The following is a 7423-nucleotide window of genomic DNA, read 5'->3' as shown; positions in this document are numbered from 1 at the left end:
GTTTGTCTGCCGGGAGGCTCCATTAGTAGTAAGAGCTTTCTGCCCTGGCACCTTTGTTCTGGGAGGAGACTTTGTTTATTTGCAATTTTGAGAGTCGGGCTTGCAGTTGGGAGTCAGGGCTGAAGACTGGAAACAACAGCCCTTATCAGCAGGAAAGGAGGCCTGGAAACTTTTGCTTTGTGATGCAGTTGCTTTGTCTTCCTGGAGACTCCATGGGCAGCAAGAGCTTTCTCTGCTGGCACCATTGGTGCGGGAGGAATCTTTGTTTCTGTGCAATTTTGAGAGTCGGGCTGGCAGTTGGGAGGCAGGTCTGAAAACAGGTAACAACAGCCAATACCGGCAGGAATGAAAGCCTGGAAGCTTTGGGTTTGTGGTGCAGTTGGTTTGTCTGCCTGGAGACTCCTTGAGCAGCAAGAGCTTTCTGTTTTGGCACCTTGGTGTGGACGGAATCTTCACCGTATGCAATTTTGCGAGTAGGCCTTCAAGTTGGGAGTCAGGGCTGAAAACAGGAAACCACAGCCAATACCAGCAGGAAAGAAAGCCTGGAGGCTTTGGCTTTGTGGTGCAGTTGGTTTGTCTGCAGGGAGACGCCATGGGGAGCAAGAGCTTTCTGTGCTGGAACCTTTGGTGTGGGAGGAATCTTTGTTTCTATGCAATTTTGAGAGTCGGACTGGCAGTTGGGAGTCAGGGTTGAAAACAGGAAACAACAGCCCATATCCCCAGGAAAGGAAGCCTGGATTGTTTTGTTTTGTGCTTCTGCTGCTGGGTCAGCCTGGGCACTCCATGAGCAGCAAGAGCTTTCTCTGCTGGCACCTCTGTTGTGGGAGGAATCTTTGTCTGTATGCAATTTTGGCTGTAGGCCTTGAAGTTGGAGGCCGGGCTACAAAGAGGAAACAACAGCCCTAATTTCCAAGATAGAAAGGCTGGAAGCTTTTGCTTTGTTGTGCAGTTGGTTTGTCTGCCGGGAGACTCCATTAGGAGCAAGAGCTTACTCTAATGACACCATTGTTCTGGGAGGAATCTTTGTCCATAGGCAATTTTGGGAGTCGGGCTGGCAGTTGGGAGTCAGGGCTGAAAACAGGAAACAACAGCCCTAATTGCCAGGAATGAAAGCCTGGAAGCTTTGGCTTTGTGGTGCAGTTGGTAGGCCAGGCTAAGCACTTCATCAGCAGCAAGAGCTTTCTCTTCAGGCACCTCTGTTGTGGGAGGAATCTTTGTCTGTATGCAATTTTGGTAGTAGGACTTGAAGTTGGGAGTCAGGGTTGAAAACAGGAAACAACAGTCCTATTCGCCAGGAATGAAAGCCCGGAAGCCTTTGGCTTTGTGGTGCAGTTGTTTTGTCTGCCGCGAGACTCCATTAGGAGCAAGAGCTTCCTCTAATGGCACCTTTGTTCTGGGAGGAATCTTCGTCCATGGGCAATTTTGGGAGTCGAGCTGGCAGTTGTGAGGCAGGGCTGAAAACAGGAAACAACAGCCCTTACTGTCAGGAATGGAAGCCTGGAAACTTTGGCTTTGTGGTGCAGTTGGTTTGTCTGCCGGGAGACTCCATTAGGAACAAGAGCTTACTCTAATGGCACCTTTGTTCTGGGAGGAATCTTCGTCCATAGGCAATTTTGGGAGTCGGGCTGGCAGTTGGGAGGCAGGGCTGAAAACAGGAAACAACAGCCCTTATGGCCAGGAATGAAAGCCTGGAAGCTTTGGCTTTGTGGTGCAGTTGGTGGGTCAGCCTGGGCACTCCATGGGCAGCAAGAACTTTCTGTGCTGGCCCCTTTGTTGTGGGAGGAGTGTTCGTCCGTATGCAATTTTGGGAACCGGTCTGGTAGTTGGGAGTCAGGGCTGAAAACAGGAAACAACAGCCCTTATTGTCAGGAATGGAAGCCTGGAAGTTTTGGCTTTGTGGTGCTGTTGGTTTGTCTCCCGGGAGACTCCACTAGGAGCAAGAGCTTCCTCTAATGGCACCTTCGTTCTGGGAGGAATCTTCGTCCATAGGCAATTTTGGTAGTCGGGCTGGCAGTTGGGAGGCAGGGCTGAAAACAGGAAACAACAGCCCTAATCACCAGGAACAAAGCTTAGAAGCTTTTGCTTTGTGGTGCAGTTGCTTTGTCTGCCTGGAGACTCCATTACTAGGAAGAGCTTTCTGTCCTGGCACCTTTGTTCTAGGAGGAGACTTTGTTTATTTGCTATTTTGAGAGTCGGGCTCGCAGTTGGGAGTCAGGGCTGAAAACAGGAAACAACAGCCCTTATCAGCAGGAAAGGAGGCCTGGAAGCTTTGGCTTTGTGGTGCAGTTTGTCGGTCAGCCTGGGCACTCCATGGGCAGCAAGAACTTTCTGTGCTGTCCCCTTTGGTGTGGGAGGAGTGTTCGTCCGTATGCAATTTTGGGAGTCGGGCTGGCAGTTGGGAGGCAGGTTTGACAACAGGAAACAACAGCCCATATCCCCAGGAAAGAAAGCCTGGATGGTTTTGCTTTGTGCTTCTGCTGCTGGGTCAGCCTGGGCACTCCATGAGCAGCAAGAGCTTTCTCTGCTGGCACCTCTGTTGTGGGAGGAATCTTTGTCTGTATGCAATTTTGGGAGTAGTCCTTGAAGTTGGGAGTCAGGGCTGAAAACAGGAAACCACAGTCCAAATCGCCAGGAAAGAAAACCCGGAAGCTTTTGTTTTGTGGTGCAGTTGGTTTGTCTGCCTGGAGGCTCCATTATGAGGAAGAGCTTCCTCTAATGGCACCTTTGATCTGGGAGGAATCTTCGTCCATAGGCAATTTTGGGAGTCGGGCTGGTAGTTGGTATTCAGGGCTGAAAACAGGAAACAGCAGCCCATGCCGGCAGGAAAGGAAGCCTGGAAGCTTTGGCTTTGTGGTGCAGTTGGTTTGTCTGCCACGAGACTCCATGGGCAGCAAGAGCTTTCTCTGCTGGCACCTCTCGTATGGGAGGAATCTTTGTTTCTATGCAATTTTGGGAGTCAGACTGGCAGTTGGGAATCAGGGCTGAAAACAGGAAACAACAGCCCTTATCCCCAGGAAAGAAAGCCTGGAAGCTTTGACTTTGTGGTGCAGTTGGTGGGTCAGCCTGTGCACTCCATGGGCAGCAAGAGCTTTCTGTGCTGTCCCCTTTGGTGTGGGAGGAGTGTTCGTCCGTATGCAATTTTGGGAGTCGGGCTGGCAGATGGGAGGCAGGGTTGAAAACAGGAAACAACAGCCCATATCCCCAGAAAGAAACCCTGGATGGTTTTGCTTTGTGCTTCTGCTGCTGGGTCAGCCTGGGCACTCCATGAGCAGCAAGAGCTTTCTCTGCTGGCTCCTCTGTTGTGGGAGGAATCTTTGTCTGTATGCAATTTTGGCAGTAGGCCTTGAAGTTGGAAGCCGGGCTACAAAGAGGAAACAACAGCCCTAATTTCCAAGATAGAAAGGCTGGAAGGTTTTGCTTTGTTGTGCAGTTGGTTTGTCTGCCGGGAGACTCCATTAGGAGCAAGAGCTTCCTCTAATGGCACCTTTGTTCTGGGAGGAATCTTTTTCCATAGGCAATTTTGGGAGTCGGGCTGGCAGTTGGGAGTCAGGGCTGAAAGCAGGAAACAACAGCCCTTATCGGCAGGAAAGAAAGCTTGGAAGCTTTGGCTTTGTGGTGCAGTTGGTAGGCCAGGCTAAGCACTTCATCAGCAGCAAGAGGTTTCTCTGCTGGCACCTCTGTTGTGGGAGGAATATTTGTCTGTATGCAATTTTGGTAGTAGGCCTTGAAGTTGGGAGTCAGGGCTGAAAACAGGAAACAACAGCCCTTATTTCCAGGATAGAAAGGCTGGTAACTTTTGCTTTGTGGTGCAGTTGGTTTGTCTGCCGGAAGACTCCATTAGTAGCAAGAGCTTTCTGTGCTGGCCCCTTTGTTCTGTGAGGAATCTTCATCCGTAGGCAATTTTGGGAGTCAGGCTGGTACTTGGGAGGCATGACTGAAAAAGCAAACAACAGCTATTACCCCAGGAAGATGAAGTGGGCTATGGTTGGCAGTTGGGAGAAAGATCTGAAAACAGGAAACAACAGCCATTTCCCCGGGAAAGAAAGTCTGGAAACTTTTGCTTTGTGGTGCAGTTGGTGTGTTATTCTGGGGAGTCCGTGAGCAGCAAGAACTTTCTTTGCTGGCACCTTTGTTGCGGGAGGAATCTTTGTTTGTTAGCAATTTTGGGAGTTGGGCTGGCAGTTGGGAGGCATGACTGAAAATCAGACAATAGCCAGTACCCCAGGAAAGAAAGTCTGGAATCTTTTACTTTGTGGTGCAGTTGCTGTGTCAGCCTGGGGAGTCCATGAGCAGCGAGAGCGTTCTTTCCATGTACCTTTGGTGTGGGAGGAATCGTTGTCAGTATGCAATTTTGGGAGTCAAGCTTTCAGTTGGGAGGGAAGTCTGAAAAGAGGAAATAACAACCCTAATTGCCAGGAAAGAAAGCCTGCAAGCTTTGGCTTTGTGGTGGAGTTGGTGGGTGTGATGGTTTCAGTCTAGGCCTTCCTGGAGACCAGTTTGTAACCATGAAGGAACTGGGAAGGTGATCACGGAAATATTCCATGCTATTCCTTTACGTAACTTGGGGTATTAATAAGGCATAGATAAGAGAGCTTACTCTCTTCCTTTCCTGCGAGGTTCAAGAACGGTGGGTCCCTGTCTTGGTCTGGCTTATCTGGAGCTGAGGCCTACAGTGACTGCTGTTATCTGCCACGTGTGAGGGGAGAGTGCTGGGCCGCGTCCAGACATCCTGCTTCTCTCAAGGGAAGTGTGAGATTTTGCCAGTTCTTCAGTTTGCTGGTTACCGGGTTTGTAGATCGTGTAGACCTGTTTTGTTTTTGTCCCTTTTCATCCTATTTTGTCTTTTTTCCCTTCTCCCTTCCCCTCTTCCCTTTGGGAAGCTATTTAGGCCTTCTGGGGTTATAGAGATATATATATAATACTCTCACTGTATATATCTATTTTATATGTAAAATATATACTTTTGCTAGAACTTTGGCTGCTTGGTTTTTTTTTCTTCCCTCTCTGGGAAGCAGACCCTGTTGTCAAGTTTCGGAGACTTGGCAGGAAGCCAGCTCGAAACTTGCACAGTGGGTCAGCCTGGGGACTCAATGAGCAGCAAGAGGTTTCTCTGCTGGCAACTTTAGTCTGGGCGGAATCTTTGTTTCTATGCAATTTTGGGAGTCGGTCTGGCATTTGGGAGGCAGGGCTGAAAACAGGAAACAACAGCCCTTAAGGGTCCCCAGGATTTTTTTTGGGGGGGGTCCCCAGGATTTTTTGGGGGGGGGTCCCCAGGATTTTTCTGGGGAGTGTCCCAGGATTTTTTGGAAGGTGTCCCAGGATTTTTTGGGGGGGGTCCCCAGGATTTTTTGTGGGGTGTCCCTGGGGGCTGTCCCAGGATGTTTTTAGGGGGCGGGTCCCCAGGATTTTGGGGGTTCCCACCTGCCGGATCTCCCAGCACCTCCGTCCCAGGGTCTGGACCTTCATCCTCCTCCTCCTCAGCTCGGCTCCCTCGGGCGCCTTCCCCACCACGGCCTCTCGGTCCCCTCCTCCTCGGCGGGGGCGGGGTTGGGGGAGGGGCAGGGCCCCTCCTCCCCTTTCGGGGAGCCCCCCCTCGGGTTCCCCTTTGCTCTCCAGGATGTTGCCCCCGAAAAGGGGCTCCAGCACCAGCTCCGCCCCGGGGGGGGCCGAGAACTCCTCGGACGACACCCCCGCCATCCCTGGGGGTGGAAAGGGGAGGTCAGGGGGGTCCCAAAACCCCCCAAAATTCGAACGGCACCCCTGCCATCCCTGGGGGGGGCAATGAGGAGGGCAGACAGGAACTGGGGGGTCAGGGGGGTCTCAAAACCCCTAAAATGAGACCCCCACCATCCTTGGGGGGAGAAAGGGAGGGGAAATGGGGGAGAAAGGGGGTCAGGGAGACCCTAAAACCCCCCAGTCCCCCCTAATCCCTCCTGGTTCCTCCCCAGTCTGATGTTACCTGTCCTTCCCAGTCCCCCCCCAGTGCCCCCCATTCCCTCCCAGTCCTCCCCACTCCTACCAAATCCCCTCCCAGTCCCTCCCAGTGCTCCCAATACCCCTCTAGTCTCTCCTAGTCCCCTTCCAGTCTCTTCCAGTTCCACCCACTCCCCCTCCCATTTCCCCCCTCCCCATTATCGCCCCCCTCCCATCCCGCTGACGTCACTCGGCCAGGCCCGGCAGCGTCGGCCCCGGGTTGTCTTTAAGGGGTCGCGCTGTGATGACGTCACGGGGCACGGGGAGGGCAGAAGTGATGTCACCGGAGCCGCGACGGGAGCGGCGGGAGCAGGAGGTGAATTTGGGGAGGGTTGGGAGGTCTGGGAGAGACTTTGGGGGAGGTTGGGGGGTTTTGGGAGGTTGAGGGGGGATCTGAGGGGTCTGAGGGAGATTTGGGGGCGTCTGGAGGGGGTTTGGGGGAATTGGGGGGGATTTGGGGGCCGGGGGTGGTGAGGGGAGATATTGGGGGGCCTGGGGAGGGGGTTGGGGGTGACCTGAGGGGTTTCTGGGCCCCATTTCCCCTCCCAGTGCTCCCAGTCTTCCCAGTTGCAGGATGTCCCTGACTGGGGATCCCTGGGTCCTGCTTCTCTCTCCCAGTGCTCCCAGTGCCCCCAGTTTGAGGATGTCCCTGACTGGGGGGTCTCTGCTCTCTCCCAGTGCTCCCAGTTGCCCTCCCAGTGCTCCCAGTCCCCCCAGTTTGAGGATGTCCCTAACTGGGGGGGTCTCTGGGTGGTCTCTGCTCTCTCCCAGTGCTCCCAGTCCCCCCAGTTGCAGGATGCCTCTGGCTGACGAGCTCCTGGCAGACCTGGAGGAGGTGGCCGAGGAGGAGGCCGAAGGCTCCGAGGGGGGGAGGAGCCGCCCATCGAGGACCTGTGGGAGGAGCTGAAGCCACCTGAGGGCTCCGAGTCCATCCGGAGCATCGCCAAGTTATGGGGCAACAGAGCGGTCAGAGAGATCCCAAACACCCCAAACTCACCCCAAAAACAGCCCTGGAAACAGCCCCAAAAAACAGCCCTTAAAACACCTCTAAAAGACCCCAAAACCCACCTCAGAAATATTTGAAAAGCCACCCCAAAACCATCCCAAAGCCTACCCCAAAAACACTTCAAAAGCCACCTCCAAGAACATCCCAAAACACCCCCAAAACTCACCTCAAAAACATCCCAAACTGACCCCAAAAAACCCCAAAACATCCCCAAAAGTAACCTCAAAACCCATCCCAAAATCACCCCTAAAACCAGCCCAAAAACCTACCCCCAAAACGTCCCAAACCCACCCCAAAAACGTCCCAAACCCACCCCAAAACCATCCCAAACCCCACCTCAGAAACACTGAAAATGCCACCCTAAACCCACTCCAAAACTTCCCCAAACCCCCACCCCCAAAATCACCCTAAATCCCCCCAAAACTCCCCCCAACCCCACCCAAA

The 7423-nt window shown here is 53.2% G+C and overlaps 1 pseudogene; it reads left to right on the top strand.

The window, feature by feature from the left end:
* Positions 1 to 6158: 6158 nt before the first annotated feature.
* The window catches only part of LOC113980773, a 4085-nt pseudogene continuing 2820 nt past the window's right edge, over positions 6159 to 7423 (top strand).

Source organism: Neopelma chrysocephalum, unplaced genomic scaffold (assembly GCF_003984885.1).
Source record: "Neopelma chrysocephalum unplaced genomic scaffold, ASM398488v2 Primary Assembly neopelma1_95170, whole genome shotgun sequence".
NCBI lineage: Eukaryota > Metazoa > Chordata > Aves > Passeriformes > Pipridae > Neopelma > Neopelma chrysocephalum.
Note: the sequence above shows the minus strand (reverse complement) of the source record. Positions and strands in the feature narration are given on the sequence as shown.